The sequence below is a fragment of the Anopheles stephensi genome, chromosome 3 (genome assembly GCF_013141755.1).
Source record: "Anopheles stephensi strain Indian chromosome 3, UCI_ANSTEP_V1.0, whole genome shotgun sequence".
Taxonomy (NCBI): Eukaryota; Metazoa; Arthropoda; class Insecta; order Diptera; family Culicidae; genus Anopheles; species Anopheles stephensi.
Genome location: NC_050203.1, coordinates 12,290,284 through 12,304,127, shown reverse-complemented (window position 1 = coordinate 12,304,127; position 13,844 = coordinate 12,290,284). Strand labels below are relative to the sequence as shown.

At 45.5% G+C, this 13,844-nt stretch overlaps 1 protein-coding gene across 5 annotated transcripts in view; it reads left to right on the top strand.

Moving 5' to 3' along the window:
* Positions 1-13,844, top strand: part of LOC118514254 (translation initiation factor IF-2-like) — a 59,924-nt gene that overhangs the window by 21,028 nt on the left and 25,052 nt on the right. Inside the window, exon 3 of one of the 5 annotated variants that reach the window (XM_036060970.1) lies at positions 12,516-12,608. The exons of the other annotated variants lie outside the window; for them this stretch is intronic. The gene's annotated coding sequence lies outside the window, so the exon portion shown is untranslated. The remainder of the gene's footprint in view (positions 1-12,515; positions 12,609-13,844) is intronic. 5 annotated transcript variants of the gene reach the window in all.

Genomic DNA, 13,844 nt, shown 5'->3' with positions numbered 1-13,844 from the left:
GTCCTGCTGTTCGCAGGCGAACGCCACAAACCGTCCACAAAGTACATTTTTATTGCTCCCGGTGCTGCTGCTGCTGTGCTTACCCTCTGTGCCGAGTTCTCGGGTTTTTCATTTCCTCCGTCGGAAAACAATGTATCATCGTCTGGGTTGGGATTGGCATGGTGCAGAAATTGTCATATGGCAACAATATGCTCTACGGTGCCTAATTATGATACACTTGATTCGAGCCGCATACCAACAGCAATCCGCACTCGGGTGGATGTATCAACGGGCCGAGAAAAAAAAAAACGTTGGTCAGCTCTCTCTCTCTCTCTCGCTCTCATACGTTTCATATCTTCCAATTCGCACGCCACCGCAATTCATTGACCCAGTTGTAGACCTACTTCTAGTGGAACTCGCGCAACCTCTCACCCACCACACCGGCGACCTTGCCCGTGACAGTTCTTTCACGCTGCGATCATCACGACCGGCATAAAGTTTCCGTTTTTAGCAAACTACCCCGCAGGTAGGATGTTTCCCCGTGGCGCTTAATGTTTTGTGCTATATTTGGTGAATCACTAGACACACTCACACAGCACACGCCGAACCGCATACGATTGTTTGTCCGACAGCTTTCCGACGATTGCTGGCCCAACCGCACGATAGGCACGCTCCAAGGGCGGCAGTTGATCCGTCTCGGTTTTGGGGCGGATAAGGCGGATAAGGGTGTTGCGTACTCGTTGGATGTGCGATAGACGGGTGAGGTTTCGGAAATCGAAAATCCATCATCCACCGAGCATATAACCCTCACCTAACCTTCCCATCGGGTGCACGGGTTGGGGGCCATCCTCTTCTCGCCAGGAAGCTTTCCGAGGCTTTACGGTACGCCCCGCTATCCTTCCGGCTAACTTTCCTGTGCCTGTGCCGTACGTAAAATGAAACCACAACTAATAGCGCACATCATTATTTTATCGCAAGCGATTCTATTTGCAGAGTGTTTCCTGCATGACGTCGATGACAACGGTCGGCGAGTGCTCGTGTGGCACACAGTACACGAATCACTGGTCTCCTGCTGCGATATTCTGATGAGCCGTTTCAATGATGTCATTCTCGAGTAGACTTCAGCAGGAGCATCCCCTTCCCGTTTTGCCGGAAGAGATGAAAACTAGTTTTTCATCAGCATCCCGGGGAGCGGATGGTTAGACGACAAGCCCAAGACAATATGTACCGTGCAAAGGGGTTGTGACGTGGCGTGACGTGGTCGGATTTGCCGGGAGCTTAAGAACCTTCCAACCTTCTCGGAGAGTTATTTAATCTGGTACAATTCTTCCTGATTGTTTCTGTAATGTTTGCGGTGTACACAAGTTGACACGGGGTGTGTAACCTTGCCCTAGGAGAGGCCCGCTTTTGATTTCATCCATCACTCGGTACATTACCATTGAGAGATGCAAAGATTCAGCTACCGTGTCGTACAAAACCCAACCGAACCGAGAACCGAATCAAAAAGGCCGTGTACACATATTGTGCCGCATAAACCAATCGATATCGGAGGACATTCACCGTGCCTAAAATTGTTCTACACATATCGGGGGGAGTTCTTTATGATCGATCGAACGTTCTGTTCTGCCGTTCCTTTTCTCCCACCCATTATCCGTATCGTGCGGGACTGTGCAAATTAGGATATCCATACACAGCGTACAGTGGCTAATCAGCTACCGATGCCACCGTTTGCACTAGTGGCTAGAAATTTTGGGGGAGATCCATTGTGCAAGATAACGAGCCTGTGGAGCCGGTTTTGGAGTGGTTTAGTATGAGCACGTAGTCTAGCACACACACACACACACACAGGATTGGATGTGAGACGACAAATTCCTGATAAGAACGGCCGCCTGCATGTATATGCTACCTCGCACTCGCCAATCTGACCAATAAACATACATATGTTATCATCATCGCTTAGTGCAGTGCGAATCCCAGAATCGACCAGATTTGGCCGGACAGATAGGCGCAGTGTAGTTCGTATGTGTGCATGTGTGTGTGGAAATTGAATATCAACCCAGCACCCGAATTCGTCTCGATGATGATCGGCTTGTGAAATTGATTAAACCATACAGAACCCACACGGTAGGTGAACGGACTGACCACCCGAATCAACAAAGAACCACCACCCTGCAGTAGTGGAACAACTATCGAACCCGATAATGAGAACAACGGGCGGTGGTTTCGGTGGGCTGTCGCTTTCCGGGTGCCGGTGTAATTGGAGTTGACCACAGACGCGGCTGATTGCGTTCCGTCGGTTGCGCCCGAATTTATGCGCTACGCTTCACATTTGTGTCATCATTAAGAGGAAGCTTGAGCTGGGAAGCTGGCAAACCCGGAAGAAAGTGTCATCGTGATCAACTCTATTTTATTCATCCCTTCACCTTACGTCCGTATCGGCGTGTTTATTGTTCATCCGAGGAGATCTTCCGAATGGGGGTTTTAATTAAAATTTGCCATCTCTGCATCACCTTCATCTGGCTAGGAAACTAGGTCTTGAGCATGATTGGAGTGAGCATTTCCCTTACGGGAGTTGTCTAGAGCGGCGTGCCTATCCTCCCGAGGATGACTCACTGCACACACCGAGGGGACAGAATCGGGTCACCAGCCGCCACCAGCAAGCAACCCGTTTACCGATTCTGTCAAAATTCAATTTACTTAGCGCGCACCAGTAAAACTTTATGCGCCAGAGTTCGTGTGATTGGATTAGTTCCGTTTCGTGTACACACGCCGTGCACCGTTTTGTGTACGTGTGTGTGTGTTTTTTTTTCCTCCATTTCCACACTGTGTGCCGATTCCATTAAGCTAAATGTATTCATCGTCACTGTTAAGGCATGCAGCGCTAGGCACATCGAACATGGGCGAATGCAATTGTGCACGGTAGATTGCTGCGGAACACTCGGTGCTGTTCATCGCAGGCAAACACCTAAGAACGCAAACATCATGATAATGGAAGGCGAAAAAGTGCCAGACTTTCCAAGCTCCATCCGTTGGTTGGTAGACCCGGATTTCTCGATCCATTCGATTGCATGTTTACACTGGTGGTAGAATTAATTCAACTCGGGAGGTTCGGTTTATTTTTTTGCTCACCTTCACCCAGTTTTACTCTCTTTCTTTCAATGAACCGGGTTTTTTTTCTGCAATAATTCTAATTTGCAAGAACAACGGCCGGTGCTGGCCCGTGTTCGATAATTTGATTGTTCCGAAAGGAAGACGAGAACCCCCCCAAATCGATACACTCTCGACGAGCGTGTCGTCAGTCGTCTCATGCAGCATGCTAAATACTTTCCACCGGGGCAGGCTAGCGAAACAGACGACCGGAACAAAAGGCGCACCATTAAGTCCGAAAAATTCATTCACAATTTCATTCTGGTTGTGATGCACAAAAAAAAAAGAAAAACAAAGGGAAAATTCGATTGGTGAAAGAAATGGAATGAAATTTGCACGGTTTGTTCACCCTCTAAGCTGTGGCTCATGCATACTGTTCCCATTTCCGGGGCAAACATGCAATGTTGGAATGTTCTTGTTCTGGGGCTAACCATTATATTTTTGGTGGAGAAGTAAAATAAATGATGATTTATGTGTCACGAAATGGGGAAATATTTTGTAGAGTTATTTTATCTTACATGCTTATTTTTTATGCTGAAGTTAAAACTGAACTCTCTTATGAGTTTTCTCATGTTTAGCGACTATTTATTCTTACAAAATACTTTTCTCAGATGATTAATTATACAGATACCAACCGTTAAAAATCTCTCATTTAATTCGCACCCTGCTCACGCGTCACTTTATGCATTCGTCGCAAAATACTTTATCAAACAGCGTGCAAACCCCACTACACTTAAATGCTCTGACTTCAACTCTGCATCCACGACAAAAACCTTGCCTTATAATGTGCCTTTTCGCCACGGCAATCTTTTCCTCGTTAGACGACATTGCTGACATTCTCATGTCAAGTGGGCATATTTTCTCCCCACCCCCACCCCCCGGCTCCCGGGTGGCATTTAAATCCTTGGCTCTTTTGTACACCCGTTCGTTTCGGTGCAACACAATTCCCCACCGAAGAGGATTGTTCGTTTCTTTTCTTTTCTTTTTTTGCTCTTTCATATATGCACCGATTAACGTCAAGAAACGTGTGCACCGCTAGTTCATAAGCATAGAATGCCAACGCCGACCGCGAAAAGACATGAACGGCTTCAAAAAGAAAGGGGAAGGCGTCTGTCTCTCTCTCTCCCTCTCGCTGAATGGTCTTGGATCTGGCAGGGTTTCAGTGAGTGTGGTTTGCTAAATGGTAAGAATCCTTCAACGCTGCTATGATACTGCTAACACCAAGAAGGTAAAACGATCTTCCCGTCAGGCCTACCCTCTCTGCCGAAGAGGAAGGATAAGCTTGAAATGCAAACCACCAGACCCGTGGGATACATCCAGAGCAGCTGGATGAATCTCGCGCCCGCAGATGGCGTTTGGAGTGGCGAAATGAAAAGGGCAAAAATATTTCAATACCACGAGCGTGAGCTTGAATACCGCCCGAGTGGTGCTAGTGATGGCCACTTCAGCCAATGCACTCTTTTGCGACACACAGATACAATACATTGCCGGAGCGCCGGTGAAGATGTAGAAGCGCAACGTCTAGAGAGTGTAAGCAGCAGGAGGATAGAAAAAAGTGCAACAGACCGTAGCAAGTTAAGCAACAAAAACAACAACAAAAACCTCCCCGAGTTGTGGCCTCCTCCCCCCTGAATGCCACTTCATCCGAGATAAGGTTACAAAAAGTGAAACATTGCAGCACAAAAAAAACTGCAGTGTAGATAAAAAAAGCTACTCTTTCACCGTGCATCCCTGTACTGCGGGCGATTTGAAGGACGAAAAAAGGACACCGGGTCGATTGTGCCAGTTCTGTGAGATTAGATTCACGAAGACGAAGTGTGTGGTACAGAAAAGACCCCCGATGTAACAAAAAAAACCCCGCTCACACGCATACAACGTACTCCCTCCTTTCAACCGTACCGTTTGATTTATCGCTCACCGGGTAGATTCACTTTTCGACCTAATTGTGGATAGAGCGAATAATTTATTCTTCACATGCATCTGCTGCTCGTGAATTGCTTTCACCGAACACCGAAAGGCGAAAGAAAAAGGTGCCCTTTGAACAGACAGGGGTGGAGTTCCCACCACTAAAGGAAGAGCTTTTTCCATCCGCGCATTAATCGTGCAGCTACTATTGACCCTGACCTTACTGTACCGTGCGCTGATTATGATGCAAGTGACGAGTAGCGAAGGCAAAAAAAACTAGGAAAATAAACAAATCATGACCCACACAACATGCCACCAAACATGTGCACTTTAATGTATGTGTTGTTGGTGTTGGTGCAAGGCAGAAACTGTTTTTTTCAAAATAAAAATGGACGAAAGCGAAGCACACGAAACGACCACTCGAATATGCAAAAACATGTTACCGGAGGCCAGAAAGTGGAATGGATGGATATAAATCCATCCTCTCAGCCAGGGCAGAACCTTCCGGTCGTTAGCATATTGAGATTGGGGTCATTTCGCCACCTGCCACCGTCTTGTCCGTGAGGGTCACTTCAAAAGCTGTGGGAAACGGGGAAAATGTGAGCCGGGCAAGGGTCAAACTTTTTAAAGTCAACCATTTTCACCGACCAGCCCGAGTAGGGTCTTCAAGTGGCCTTTTGTTTTGTGTTTGGCCGTTGGTGAGATGGTGATCCGGTGGTGGAAACTTCGGGGGAAAACTATAAACTTTTTTTTTAAATTTAAATGCTAAAATTTCTACGCAAAAGTTTGCTGAGTAATCCGCGTGTCATAACTTCCTTTGTTATATTGGGCATTCACAAATTATGCTTGACACAAGCAATTCTCGGCAACCACCCCCAGCCCGTAACACATTTTTCCATTTCACTGGGCATCAGTTTTGCATTCGTAGCAGCCCGGTGCATTAACTGCACCGGCGGATCGCTGAAGTGGAAGTCAGAATCGGTCCAGCAACTATAAATAAGATTCCAACGTTCCCTCAGCACCCTAGCCGCGACCCACGTTGGTCAATCCGCTGCGGAATGTAATGTCCGTTGCACAAATACGCCACCTACCATGCACACACACACACGTTGCCAAACACATGCCGAGTTACACATGCTGCAAGGTGGCCCAAAAACCTAGGGGCCGAGGTTTGCCGATTGCTGGTGGTAAAATTTATGCTACCGCTACTTATCTTTCGACATGCAGAGCGCAACCATTTTGCATATGTGGGGTCAGTTTTTCGTTTCGTAACGGCTGTCCACGCTGGTCGTAATAGTGGTAGTGAGGTCCAATTCCACGGGTTACAGAAACCTCCAATTCCTCGAGGACATCGGAACCCGAAACCCCCCGAACCGAACAGGCTGGGCGAATGGAAGCGGAAGAAATAAAGAAAAACGTCACGAGTTTTCCCCTAGCTGGACACTGTTACCTGGGGCGAAACGAGGCATTCGTTGTTGTATTTTTCATTGTGGTACCTTCATTCAACTGCAATCCGCAGTTTGCCAGTGCTCGTTTGTCATCGTGAAGGTCACATCCGGGAATGGGCCACACAGCGGTACAGGGAGCTGTTGGAAGATGAAGCGTTAGATTGCAATCAGAAGACATGAACCAGGTACCGGGAAGGCGAAGAAAAAAAACTCTCAAAACGGCAAGATAATGCTGACTGCTGGCGGGAAACCTTAGTTCCTTCCATTCTTTTGCATACAATCGAGAAGTAAAAGTGTCGGTGTTATGGCCGTTTCTTGCCGTAGTTCGTTCGGTTACCATTTTCTTATCTATTTGCAGTGGAAGCGTATTTCAGTTTTAGCTTCTTTCGGTAGCAATCCATTTCTTAACAATAAGAATTTTCTTCGGAAAACCCAAATTCCCAAAGAAAAGGCACAGCATATGGATGTTCCACAGCGCAAAACCTTACCACAATCGATGGGCTTTAATATTGTAATAATATTAGCTCTATTGCCTTGGAATCCATTATGGCTTGTTACTGCCACTTCAGCACTATCCTTAAATCTATTCCAACGTTCCTATCTGGTTGAGGGAGAAATGAGACCCTCTTTCCCGAGAATCTCTACTGTCATGCATCATATCATGCTTTCAAAAATTTGCATTTCATCTTCCACCAACCGTCCACCAAAAAGGAAAATGCCGCTAACGAAACAAAATGCAGATCAGAGCACACTCGCAGCGTCGTGGCCATCGTTGTCGTTGAACATTTAATTGAAATCAGACACTTTCAGACGTCTTGAGCGAGTTCTCAAAACCCATTTCGGACAATCGTTTAGCCAGTGTTTCGGCGCGGCCGGGAGTGCACACAGTGCCATGTGCTTAAGACACATTATGCAGATTTTCCCACGATCGTTTGACAATCTCTAGGGAAGGAGTAAAGTATCGTGAATAAAATATTCATTTGACATTTAATCCGACGCTCGCTTTCCATCCGGCTATTGCTTCTCGGTAAATGGAGAAGGGTTTCTTTTGGGATGGTTTGGTTTTGAACGGTACTTTGGCTAATTTATTAAGTTTCTAATAGGATTTTTATGCGATACAGCATTTCGTTAATGTTGATTTTCGGCATCAATTCGATATTTTTTAACAAAAGATTACAGATCTTTAAAACGGAATCAATAATCAAAATTTAATTCTGTATTCTGTTTGATTCCAATAAGAATTAAAATGTCCTCTTTTATGAATCGAAATCGAAGCTTCTTCGTTGAACTTTCCTCCAAAGCCGCCTAAAGCAGACAGCTTCAAGATAAGCCAACACACTGCCAACAACGACGAACACGCGAACGAAGAAAATGCCCGCCAAACAAAGGGCAGTGTGTAGAGTATTGATTTTATTCTGACCCAATTATCCCATATTTTCTGCAACGCTTCTTCGCCATTTCACTTCGCGAACCATTTGGGTCGACTCGCGTGTGTTTGGCTGGAAGAAAGGACAGAAGCGACGGACTGAAATCTACCGCCGCTTACTCCAAAACACTATCCTTCTTAACCCACCTCCAGCGCTGCTATCATCGATGCCCGTGTCTCCGTCGAAAGATGAGATGCATGGCGATGATTGATTTTCCACACCCCAAAATCCGGCCAATCCCATCCCGCTTTTAAGCCGCTCGAGCAGAAACACCATCGCTTGGGTTTTGCCTGACGCTCTGCCGCTTGACAGCTAATGACAGCATGTTCAAGCGGTTTGTTGCGATATTGCTATATCCATCCCATTAGGTTTTGCCTCTTCAGATGGATCTTTTTTCATTACTCATGGCCGGTGCAGGACGCCAACCAAACCCTACCACATCTGTGCGCAAAGAGCAAGCGAACCCTGGAAGGATAATATTGATGTAGTTTTGAAGCTAAAAAGCAGCACAAGGAACGGTTGCTGCTGTTCGCTCGGGATCACAAAAGAAGCCCGATTGAATGTCATTCAACCGGCACGACGTACGGTGAAGCTCTCCACCGGCACTGCCATCCACAAACCCTTGCCCGAGCATGGCTACAGTAAAGGATTTTCCTTTTGAATTGGGTATCACCATGCATCGTTCGCTGGCATCGAAGATAAGCGTCAGCAAAAGTCCTGTTTCGTTTACCTTTAGGCAAGCCCGCAACCGATTGTGCTTTTCTGCCTTTGTGCACTTGATCTCTACCGCATGGCGTCGTTACCTTACGGCATGCCCGCTGTTTTGACCGCACGACCACGACGGTGGGTCTTTTGATGAAATGGTTCGAGTCTTGATTTCTTGCACAAAAAGCGCACCGAACTGTTTTTCCTTCCACCATTCCCAACGAATCGGCAAACGCACACGGGGAAAAAAAGCGAGGATGATTGCTTTAACCTCAAAAAACAAACCGGAAAAGCTCATGCAGGTTGGCAGATATGAATTTATCGCCAGAAGAAATCTTCAACTAGCGGGTAACAGGGACAGAAGGGACGTCCCAACGTCTTGCCGACACTACCTTCACTCACTTCCGTTACCGTACGAGCGCTTTCTGCAAGGAAAAGCGAAACTTTCACTTCACGTTCCGTTGGCGCTTCTCGTCGAAACAATACTGCGCATGATTGTGGTGGTAATGTGTGTCCGTGTGACAAAGAAAGACAAAAAATGTACTAACTCACACACAAACAAAGATAGCGGCCGGCTCCCATGAACGACACTTCACCGCTACACGATTCCCCAAAAAAGGAAGCGCAAACTGGTCCGGACAAAGGACAAAGAAAACTTCGACAACCGGTAGCAGCCCACCAGCACGGCCACCAACTGGGGAGGAGGGTGTCTTGCGTACGTGTGTGAAGAAAAATTGGTCCACTTCCTGTGGATCCACCGGGTCGATGAAGTCCCTGCTAAAGTTTCCTTTCAGTTCCGCTTCCGGGATCCGCTTGTCTTTGGATAGCTTTCGTTACGCCAATCAACCGTTGCGAGGATCGGTCGGGCAAAAGCTCTTCCGTGGAGTGCTCGGCCAAGATGTGCCGTACTTTCCATCATGGGACACTATTTGTTTAGGATTTTACGCTCCGTTAACGTTTCATTGTCGGGAGCGTAAAAGTTGGTGTATGGGGATACCGTCGCCAGAGGGCGCTATTGTACGCTTACACTTTTGCCTACACACACACACACACGCGCGCGCTGTCCCCGGTGTGCGTTTTGTGTTCGTTCGGTCAGTGGAAACGGTTTGCAACTCTTACGGTACGGGCGGGCTGTTGTCGAGGCGAGGAAGATGTTGGGTCGTTTTCCTCGTGACGATAAGCCGGGCTAAGCTCGTTAGCTTCTTGGGTACACTTTCCAAGTTTAAACTTCATCCCGGCTACCATGCAGGGGGCCACAAAGATGAGAATGTTTACACGAACTTCACACCGGCAGTCATCCGTTATGGCTTACAGTTGGCAAAGTTTTACAACAGTCGAAGGTGGACTAACTGTGTGCTTTGCTCGGGGGCTGGTAAATACCTGGGAGAATTGTTTTTCCTTTTTACTTCGGCCTAGATATACGTGTTTACACGTGTAGTTCATCTTAATTTTGTTCCACTGAGGGGTGCTTTGTATTATATACTATACTTTATGCTCGTTCTCATGTTGGACTTTCAATATGAAATGGCAGTTGGGATTAAATTTACTAAAACTCAGAATAAACTTTAAAATATTTCTAGTTGGAGGACTTCAATATTTTCTTAACGGCTTAGACATGGAAATCCACTTCACGGTTTACTCATTATACCAAAAATTATAAGCCCATAAAGATGCCTTCATCATCGACAGCACCAACCAAAACAATGCGTCTCTGTCCGGAATGAGAACAATAAAACACAATCCTTCATTTGCTATAAAATGTCTCACCATTCTCAAGTTTTTGCCCATAAGCACAGCACAGCTCGACACTATTGGAAAGCATCTATCACACCATTTCGCACACTATTGTTATGGCCACGTTCCATTGTTCCCAAGCTTAGAGGGCTCGCGAGCAGCGCCTTCAGGAAGAAAATAATGACATTAATATTTGAAAAATGGAGCGTGGCACTCTTGAAATGAGACACAAAAACTGAAGCTCCACTGTTGTCCCTTTTTGGTGTGAAGCTTAATTTATACATTTTTTAGTGTTACCGGCGGTTTTTGCTGCTTTCAAACCACTAGGACAATTTTGCACCCGTCGATTGTCGCACGATGTCACCACGATGCCACCGGATTTTGGGGTTTCGCTTGTCGTTTTTGAAGTTTTCGATTTTTCAAACCAATTGTGTTCTATTTGGGTGTCCTGTTCTGAAGCGATAGGACCAATGGCTGAGAAACCCGACCAGACCCGGATGGGGCCGGATTAAGGATAAGAGAGTACAATGCACCGCGAGCGATTTGTGTCAAATAACCAAAGCGGGAAAACAATTCCACCCATGGATGTGCGGCATGCACAAAAAAAAGTGGCGACCCCACGAAAAACTATGATGGAAATGGCACACAATGAACAATGATTCGAGCGTGCCCACCGTGCGATGACGACCGACGGGAACGGAAAACCACTGCAAAAGGGGGCGCCAGACCGGAAGAAGTGTCACTTGACGTTTGACAGCAGGGAAATAAATAAAGCCACCGTGCAATAGTCGTCTGCTCCCTTTTGTTTTTGCTCGCCAGCGCATTTTCTCTCTCTCTCTCTCTCTCTCTCAAAAGCGCCAGTGCTGCCGGCTTTTGTTTTCCCACGCGCGGAAAAGATAGTTTCAGTTTGTTAGTTTTTGTCACCAGCATTGGATCGCATTTTAGTAGAGCGGTTGATTAATTAATCAGCTTCGGCGAGCAGCATACTCCGCAGTGCTGGATAAAAGGGATAAAAAGAAAGCGTTGCGAATAAAAAAGGGGATGAAAATAAAAGGAAAGTAGTTGGGTAAAATTTCCCTAAAAATCAAATGAAGTCAAGTGTATAATTTGCTTCGAAAAACTACAAAAAGGACTTACAATTATTAAATATTTTGTAGCTCATCAAATCAGGTAAACCTGCATACCGAAGCCTAAATATAAAATAAAAATGGTTTAAATTTTTTTGAAATTCTCCTCACGAATATCTATATGTTTTTAAAATAGTCAAACTTGGCAAAACTCCTCTTTTAATATTCTTGGCAAGGCAGGTACAACCTTCAATAATCTGAACCCATCTCGTTGTGAATCTGTAGCGGCAAAAAAAAGGATATCGAAACGGACGGAAAGATAATTTTCCAATTTATCAACTTCATTTCCCACCGTCCATATAGCCGCTGCTGACGAACAGCAGGCACCTCAGCAGCAGCCTCATTTGTCAACGCCGTCTCCATTTTCGCATACAAATAGCTTCGAGCCGTCGGCTATATTGGATTTTTTTATTCTTCGAGGACCCACAACACACATTCGTTTATAAAACATCTGATCGTTCAATCGATCATCCCGGGTTTTTTTATGCAATTGTTGCTCAATTTACAATTTTACAGTTCAATTGAATCAGATAACAACCGGTTGTGACTTGCGGCCCATGAATGCTCGCCATGAATTTGATGATTTGTTTTCCACGGTTTGTTTTTGTACCGGCGGAGACAATCGGAGCAGGCAATGGAGGGGTCAAATAAAAGATTTACACTAATGGAAGTCCAGAAACAATTTGCGATGGTGGTGCACAGTAAATGCTGGTTGGTCAGTTTTTTGGACAGGTTGATTGAGAATTCAACAAGAACGGCTCGAAACGTGTCAAACAGAATCTTGCATCCTTGGTATGCGCTTGTGATAGTGTGGGCTTTTCAACTTGAAACCATATTGGAAAATTGTAGATGCAAACTTCAAGCTCCTCCTAAATTATTTACTGTTGCAATTGGTGCAAATTAAATCAACAAAGATTATCGTAATCTTGTCCGCCCAAGCCACACCAGAACGTGATTGTTTCATGCTTATTTAAACCGCTTACAACATCAATTGAGCCATAATCTTTTCAACTCTCTTTCTCTCCTCCGAAACAATTTTCAAGCACGCAACTGAACAACCTTCAACAATTCTTCACGATCCTCATCCAAAAGGGTGGAACTCGAGTGAGGCACTCTTAACAAAACCATAGCTTCCGGTAAGCGTACGCGTTCAAGCAGCATTAAACTGAGCACTCTTTATCCCGTACGTTAATTTAACATCAAACGAGTGCTTTACCGTATTGCTTTTCATCTCATCACATCTTTCATCATCTTTTCGCTTACAAAATGAGCAAAACCAGTGCACTCGAGCTCTAAGGCGCAAAAACAAAAGCCAAAGTATTTCGCAACCGTATCCTTCCTGTACGGAGCAGAAATTTTACAAAGATATCAAGATGTTGGCTTTGTTTCGTGGGGCTTCCGTTTTTTTATTCAATGGTGTTTTTTTTATTCCCCACTATCTCTACACCAGCATTGTGGTTCAGACCCGTTTTTCGGTTTCTTTCGCTCCCTGGGAGTAGAATTTTCTGGGAGCGCTTGCAAAGTGTAACAAAGAACCGAAACTCACACTCCACACAAGCACTGTTGCACTGGGAACTAACGCTACGCTAGAGTGCACTTCCGGTGGGCAAAGTGTTTCCTTTTGCTGCTTTTCCTTTCAAATTATGGAAACTTGTTTCGTGTTTTTGCATGTGCAGCACTAATGTGGTGTTTTGTTTTTTCGTTTCGTTCCGCCTGGTTGAAGCCAGTGTTCTTGTGTACCGTGAAAGCATATTACCACATTCTTATACGATGAAGGATACCACTTTTTTTCTTTCTTTCAAGCGCTGGGTTCCAAAAATATTGGACAGCGCACAGGACAGGAAGGAAAAGCTAAAAAAAAGGATCGAGATTTATCGTCACCAGTTTGTTCGACAGCCAAATTTATGATTACGGAAGAAATTAAAGTTGTCCACGGCATATCCGTAGCCATCAGTCTTCCGTGTTCAATACACGAACATTTCATTACCACTTATTGATTGTGAAAAGATTAATAACTCACTAGAAACATAAAAGAAAGACCCCATCATTTGTTCGCCCGCCTCCCCCCTGCGAAAGGCTAGTGCCGCTAGTTGCTATTACGCACCAACAAATAGACATACAAGCAACTGCCGGTGTGCTTAATAAAATTCCTTATCAATTTATTGACCCCATAAAACAGCTTATCAATAGACGCTACAGCTGACGGCACGCAAACTTCGTGCGAAGAATATGCGTCGACTTCTACACTTCCTACAAGATGGGCTCGTGTTTTCGTGTCTTTGTTCTTGCCCCCTTTTGCCGTAGCGTTCCATTCATCATCTTAACAAGCCCCAAAAACATGAGGCTCATTGTACGTGTCCGTCGTGTTCCCA